This window comes from Trichechus manatus, unplaced genomic scaffold (genome assembly GCF_000243295.1).
Source record: "Trichechus manatus latirostris isolate Lorelei unplaced genomic scaffold, TriManLat1.0 scaffold00031, whole genome shotgun sequence".
In the NCBI taxonomy this organism is placed as follows: Eukaryota; Metazoa; Chordata; class Mammalia; order Sirenia; family Trichechidae; genus Trichechus; species Trichechus manatus.
Window position 1 is genome coordinate 6,833,223 of NW_004443967.1, and position 8,052 is coordinate 6,841,274.

The 8,052-nt window shown below is 40.7% G+C and overlaps 1 non-coding gene across 1 annotated transcript; it reads right to left on the bottom strand.

Annotated features, from left to right (window-relative positions):
- Window positions 1-2,214: 2,214 nt before the first annotated feature.
- TRNAR-UCU (transfer RNA arginine (anticodon UCU)) lies at window positions 2,215-2,285 on the bottom strand. The gene has a single exon. It is a non-coding gene; the product is annotated as a tRNA-Arg (tRNA).
- Window positions 2,286-8,052: the final 5,767 nt, after the last annotated feature.

Below are 8,052 nucleotides of genomic sequence, written 5' to 3' on the forward strand. Positions count from 1 at the left end.
CTTGTATTTGTCCAGTTACCCCACTGTGGGAGGACACAAAAGCAGTCTTGCCTCTAGAAAATATCGCTGCCTCCTCTTCCCATCTGTGTTTAGCACTTCCCCAATAGTCACATTCCCTTGAGGGCACATCACTGCCAGAAAGAGACAAGGCAGCAGTGAGGGACCACGGCCAATAGTTCCCTCCCTCAAACTTGGACATCAAGCCACAAGAATTCATCTTTCCCCTCCTGTGTGCTCAGCATTCTGTGAGCCACTGTGGGAAATTCAGAGAATCAGAGCGGTCACTCCCCATTCTCTTGCTGAGCACAGACATTGCACAGTGATTACAAACACTTAGGTTGCATTTATTTTCCAGGAATATCAGAGCTAAGGCTCTCTTGACTACAAAGGATATTGTCTCATTTCGGGACAGGACAAATGCCTCATCGCAGTTTAGGGGAAGACGATGATGTCAAAGCATTTGCTATATACTCTGATTAGAAGATCTGGAAATCAAATCATTGTCCAGAGTTTTGGGCTCTCAGTTAGCTGAGGGACATATTAATGGATTATCTATTCAACATTTGAAAATGTAGCTCTATTTTCCAAGGTGGAAAATTTTATTGGTACTTGTTTTATTTTATTGTTCTTTTAATTTTATTGGTACTTGTTCCTATCAGAACTCCTCACACTGGAAAGGAAAAAAAAAAAAAAAAGGCAGCTGCAAAGAGCTGGGATAGCATCTCGTTTCTATGACAACAATGTCTGCTCTGCTCCCAAGCTCCATCTGGCATTTTCAGGCCTAACAGCCAGGTAGCATCTAAATGCCTAATGGATAAAAAGGCATCGATAGTCTTCCGATCAGGCTGAAATGAACGCAGCAACACTGTGCCTTTTCTAAGAAAAAACAGTGAATCACTTCACCGCAACGGAGCTTTATGAAGACAGACCGCTAAGTACGGAGAACATGCAAACTCTATTTTATGGACTAAACAAGAGCAATGTGCACATAAAATAGAAGCAGCTGTTGGGGCCGATATGGGGGCTTGTTCCTAAAGGCGCTCGCTCTATCAGTGCCCGCACAGGGTGATTCTCTCCTTCCTCTCTTGCTCCCTTTCTTGGTCTTGCCCTGTGGTGTTCTGGATGCTTTGGGTAACATGGATGCAGCAGCTCTTACCTGCCTCACTGACTTTCCCCTCAGATTTTATCGTTGCTGATTACTGTTCCCTGGTTGCTTCGCAGAATTTATGAGTGTTTGGGTTTCAGTTCTTCTCCATGGTCACCCACTCACAGAACAATACAACACAGCTGGTTTCCACCTCCCCCTACCCCCATTTTGTACACAATCTAATGAAAGCACTTCCCTTTTCTTCCTTCATAATGCCATCATTAAGAGCATATCATCTTTACAAAGTTATAATGTATCTAAGATACCATACAATGTGACTTTACGGACACGGCGCCGTGCAATATTTGGGACATATTTATACAACAAAAAAAAATTGTTGTTTATCTGACATTCAGATTTAACTGGGTGTCCTATATTTTTATTTGCTAGATCTGGCAACCCTATTTGTAGACAGGAGTACAGGTCTTTCAATTCATTGGCTCACCTGGGCTTTGATACATCGCATGAAAATGCCAGTACTCCAAATTGAGTATTGGCTTCCAGCATTTTCTGGCTATTAAAATTAACATTTAAATGTAAGACTATTGTTTACATCAAACGTTACATATATTCATTCTCCTTTATTCATCGAACACAGAGTTATTGGGAACCTGCTGTTTGCCTGACACTGTTCCAGGAGTGGGGAATTAGCGGTACAAAGATCAATAGGCCCCCCTCTCCTGGAGTTCACAGTCTACTGTTGCTCCTGGCTTTTTGTTTTGGGACATTTACTTGCACTGTGTACAACACAATGTTTGGTACATAAAGACCCATCAGATATGACTCCTGCCCTCCCAGAGCACATTAATTTGTCCCCTGTTATTGCTGATAGCTGCTGTTGAGTTGGCCCCCAACTTATGGAGACCCTACACACAATGGAACTAAATGCTGCCTGCTTATGGATCAGACCATTGTGATCCATAGAGTTTTCACTGACTGATTTTAAGAAGTAGACTGCCAGGCCTTTCTTCCTAGGTGGTCTTAGTCTGTAAGCTCTGCTAAAACCTGTTTAGCAGCACAGCAGCACGCAAGGCTCCACTGACAGACAGGTGGTGGCTGCAGTAAGGTGCATTGGCCAGGAATTGAACCTGGGTCTCCTGCATAGAAGGCAAGAATTCTACCACCCAACCACCAATACTTCAAATTTCTCCTTATACGTCTTAATATCTCCCCCAAATCTCTACAAACCCATCCTAAGTATTTCCTTGGACATTAAATTGCAGAGGACGTTCAAATTGTCATTCTCTTCCTTTGTCCATTTTTTCATGCTCTTTGTCCCTCAGTATCCCAGATTAGAAGAAAATTGATCCTGAAAGGCTTGGAGATTACCTGGCAACCCTGCTATCGGTTTCTGGATTCTTGTCTTCACTGGGATGCATCCTTTTGGAGGGTTGCCATTCTGTCCCCCTCTCTTCTTGAGCACTAACAGGATATTTAGACATACGAGTGATATTTTCATTCTCTCCCCTCTTCCTCACGCCTCCTTCCCATATTGCCCCAACTCTTTCCTCTTTTTAATTATTTCATTTATTTGGTTCTGGGCACTACTAAAGCGGAGAGGGAAATGACATTTGTGTAGCATTCCAGAAAGTTCTTGGAACACAGGCCTACTTTAAGTTTGTCATGTATGACTCAGAGGTTTCCCCCTCATATCTCACCTTTTGACTGTGGCACACTCAGTTTTCTTTGATGAGAACTGTATGTTGTTTATTGTATATAGTAAGGTGTGATATTTAAAAAATATAACTGCTGTGGTAGGCAGAATAATACTCCCCCCAAAATGTCTGTACCCTAATCCTGAGACCTGTGAATATGTTACCTTACATGGCAAAAAGGATTTTTCAGGTATAACTGAGTTAAGGATCTCAAAATGGGAAGATTATCCTGGATTATCAGGATGGGCCCAATGTAATCACAAGGGTCCTTACAAGAGGGAAGCAGGAGGGTCAGAGCAAGAGAGAGATTTGAAGATTCTACAATACTGGCTTGAATGTGGAGAAAGGGACCAGGAGCCAATGAATATAGGAAGGCAAGGAAACAGATTCTTGGCTAGAGCCTCCAGAAGCAATACAGCCCTTCCGACATTTTATTTTAGCCCAATAAGACCCATTTCGGATGTCTGGCCTCCAGAACTATGGGATAATAAATCTGTGTTATTTTAAGCCACTAAGTTGGTGGTAAATCCTTATAGCAGCCATGGGAAACTAATACAACCACCTGTAGGGTCCAGGCACCGAGCAATCGGAACTGACACTGAGCAGGGTCTTTGAGACCCTTCGGTAAGGCAGCTGTTAACCATATATAGTTGTCAGATTTGAGGGAGTGCTATATGGTCATGGGGAGCCCTCGTGGCACAGTGGTTAAGAGTTATGACTAACCAAAAAAAGGTTGGAGGTTCAAATTCACCAGCTGTAGCTTGGAAACCCTATGGGGTAGCTCTACTCTGTCCTATAGGGTTGCTATGAGTTGGAATTGGCTCGAAGGCAATGGGTTTTGGTATCTGGCCATGGAGGTGGGGCCAGGACAGCTTTGGTGTGGTAAAACCCAGGTGAAATTGTGCACTACAGATTAGTAAGTAAGCACATACCTTGCTTATTGGGTAGTTCATCCCTGGTGATGGGGATTGGCACATGGAGGACTGGGCAGTAATTACCAACCAGTATGGAATATTTCAATATTTTTACAGTCAGTATGAATGTATTAAGTATCCCTGGTGGCACAATGGTTAAGGGCTTGGCTGCTAACTGAATGGTTGGTTGTTCAAATCCACCCAGTGTCTCCATGGGAGAAAAGACCTGGCAATCTGTTCCCATAAATATTACAGCCTAGGAAACCTTACAGGGCAGTTCTACCCTGTTCTATAGGGTCGTTATGAGTTGCAATCGACTCGATGGCACACAACAATAATACAGATGTACCAATGTGAGTTTCTTTTATGTACATGGTTATGTACAACTAAATATAAAGGATGTAGACTGGATTCTAGCATCACTTTTGAATTTTTTGCCCTAAGTCTCTAATAATAACCCTTAGCCAAGGTGGCCAAGGCAATGATTCTAACAGAGTTCTAGACTCTCTTCTATGTGAGTGAGGTGCCTTTGAGTCAGTGCTGACTCATAGTGACCCTGCGTACAGCAGAACGAAACAGTGCCCAGTCCTGTGCCATCCTCAATCGTTCCTATGTTCGAGCCCATTGTTGCAGCCACTATGTTAATCCATCTCATAGAGGATCCTTCTCTTTTTCCTGACCCTCTACTTTACCAAGCATGATCCTTCTCCAGGGACTGGTCCCTCCTGATAACATGTCCAAAGTACTTTAGACGAGGTCTCACCATCCTCGCCTCTAGGGAGCGTTCTGGCTATACTGCTTCCAAGACAGATTTGTTCATTCTTCTAGCAGTCCATAGTATATTCAACATTCTTTGCCAACACCATAATTCAAAGGCATCAATTCTTCTGTCTTCCTTATTCATTGTTCAACTTTCACATGTCCATGAGGCAATTGAAAATACCATAGCTTGGGTCAGGCACACCTTAGTCCTCAAAGTGGCATCTTTGCTTTGGCATCTATGGGACCTCAATGGGGCTTTCCCACAGAGCGTGGGCTAGAACGATCCTTCTCGCGTAAGGACTTTTATTACTAAATTTGTAGGTTTTGTTGTTTTTGTCCCAATTTAATACCTCAAATTTCCATCTGTTAAGTATTGAGTCATCAATTTTTTTTTCTTTTCTCTCTTGTATTTCTTCCCTTCTTTTTCTCCACCTCTTCTAGCCCCACTTTGGAAACAAGAGAAATAAGAGGAAAAGAGGCAATGACTTGCTCCAGGTCACACAGCTAGTTGTCAGCCAAAGTGAGCCCAGGGCCCAGGTCATCACTTTCCGACCCCATCCACTGTGGTGTTTAGCAATCCCTCCATCAAGGGAACCGTGCTTATCGGTCATCTTCTTATTCTTAAAATGCAATCATTCCCCTGCAATACCCTTCGGTGGTCTGTCACTGCATTTTGAATAAAATCCAGACTCCTTCCACAGCCTTCAAGACCCTGCATGATTGGGCCCAACACTTCACCAATGCTCCGGTCACACTGGTTTCTTCTCATTTCCTCAGATGCCAGGCTCTGTCCAGCTTGAGGGAATTTACTGAAGAGTAAATTCACTGTCCACATGTCTACACCAGGTTTCTACCTCACTCTATAGGAGTCCTTGGGTGGCACAAACATTTAAGTGCTCAACTACTAGCTGAAAGTTTGGCTGTTCAAACTCACCCAGAGGTGCCTCAGAGGACAGGCCTGGCAATCAGCTTCTGAAAGGTCCCAGACTTGAAAACCCTGTGGAGCTGTTCTATTCTACGCACAGGGGGTAGCCATGAGTTCGAATCAACTAACAACAGCAGCAACCCCACGCTGTTAGGTTTTACACCTACATGTATTCCACTTGTTCTGAATTAATGAATTTGTGTTTTTTGTTTCATGTTGCCCCCAGGTCCCTGTAGGCGCCATGAGCTCAGAGGGCTCATTTATCATGTCCGATGTTGTGGTACAGGGCCTAGTGCACAGGAGGTCTTCATGAACACTTACTGAATGCTGCTTGTGGTCATTCCTCATGGCTTCAACACAAAGCTATAACATCACTCCCAAAGCACAGAATTCCCAGGTCATCCTGTAAACCAGGGAGACAGTTTGCCAATTAGAGACTGGTCCTGGTGGCGCAACAGTTAAGCACTAGGCTGCCAGCTGCAAGGTCAGCAGTTTGAACCCACCCAGAAGCTCTGTGGGAGAAAGACCTGGCAATCTGATCCCATAAAGATTACAGCATAGGAAACCATATGGGGCAGTTCTACTCTGTCACATGGGGTCGCTATGAGTTGGAATTGAGTCGACAGCACCCAACAACGACAGCAACAACTGAATAAAGGAAAGAAAAGATCTCTGGCCAGTTATGTAAAAACATTATAGCCAGTACTTAATGTAAAGGAAGTTGAAACTAGCTTTCTGACCTCTATAGTAACCAGCTTACACAGTGAAGCAGATCTGGATCCCGTTATCTACTTCCAGATGAGAATATTATGTCTCATTTACAGTTACAGCCTTCTGGACTGAAATATCATATTTTATGAGTAATAGCATCTGTAAGTAAGATAAAAGCATCACAAAAGAAAATGAAAGCATTTCAAATATAACAATTACTGAAATAAAATCATCTTTAGGACATTCTTCTGACAAGTTCTCTTAGGTTTTATTAATTTCTTCTAAGAATATCACCATGAATCTTTTTTATGTGTGTTTGGATCCTGGATGCATGATCCTTGCATTTTTTCACTAGAGGCTGAGACACAATACAGCGCAGGGATCTCAGCTGTTTCCTGTTTTTCTCTGTGTTAACGCCTTGAAAAAGAAATGGGAGATTATTAAAAGGTCTAGGGAACCTGTGCGTGTTCACATTTTATAAGTAGAATAGAGACATAACAGGCAAGGAATTATAAGGCTGTCAATAGACATAACTGGTTTAGTCTTGAAATTTTTAAAGGATGGTATATATACAACTTCTTTCATAATTCTAATATTTTGCAATATTTCCTTGTATGTTTTCAGATATTTAAATTCCTTTCACTCTCTTTACTCATTCCATTCAATTCTGTTCCAGAACTACTTACTATTACCTATGAAGTAATCAGTTTATTTTCTGGTTAAAAAGTTTCTTAGTGAGATCTTTTATTTAAATGCTAATTAATTGTTTCCTTTAACCATCTTACAGAGTTTTCCATATTCTATTATAAACACACCTGCAATGTCAAATAAAAGATAAGGTTTATGAGCCATATAAACTATGATAAAACATTTCAAACTGTCTATGGCATCATGGAGGGAAAATAATGGAAGCGTCTGGCTTTTAAAATGTATTTCTATTGTACTAAGGCCACTAAAGTCATGTTAAACATTAAAAGCATAAAGCAATTTTATCTTGATAAATGAACAATTTACCAAATTGTTTTAAAAAGAAATAAGGGTTTATGTTCACTGTACATTTATATATAATACACTTTACATTAAAAGTAATATTAAATATAAAAATTAATGCACAAACGTGTGTGTATTAATTTTTTCAAACTTTTCAAATAGTCATTCTGAATAATTCATAGAAAGTTATATAAATATTGAAATTTACTGCTAATTTCAAATAGTCACTATGAATAACTCATTGAAATTAACAGAAATTTTCATTGAAATTGTAATAAAAGACTAGATAGAGCAGAATATGTTCATTGTTGGTTTAGGTTTAGACCGACTCATAAACTGAAGAGTCAATTATTTAGTGAGTTAGTAACCATGTATTTATTAGGTAGGCAAAGAATAAATTAATGAATAAAACAGGTAACTGGTAAGGAAAAAAACAACTGTCTTAAATTTTTCTTTTAATTCTCTGTATGTAGGCTCAAACCACTCAATATATTGTCATAGAAATTACAGTTTGGCACAGCTAGAGTTCAAACCCCTTGTCATATTCATCTTTGCATCCCCAAGTTCTTATTGCCTTATGTATAGCATCCAAAATAAATATTTGCTCAATAAACAAATGAATTATACATGGTGTCATGGATTGAATTGTGTCCCCCAAAATATCTGTCAATTTGGCTAGGCCATCATTCCCAGTATTGTGTGATTGTCCACTGTTTTGTCATCTGATGTGATTTTCCTGTGTGTTGTAAATCCTGCCTCTATGATGTTAATGAGATGGGATTAGCAGCAGTTATGTTAATGAGGCAGGACTCAATCTACAAGACTGTGTTGCATTTTAAGCCAATCTCTTTTGAGATATAAAAGACAAAAGAAAGCAGAGAGACATGGGGATCTCATGCTACCAAGAAACAAGAGCCAGGAGAATAGCATGTCCTTTGGATCCAGGGT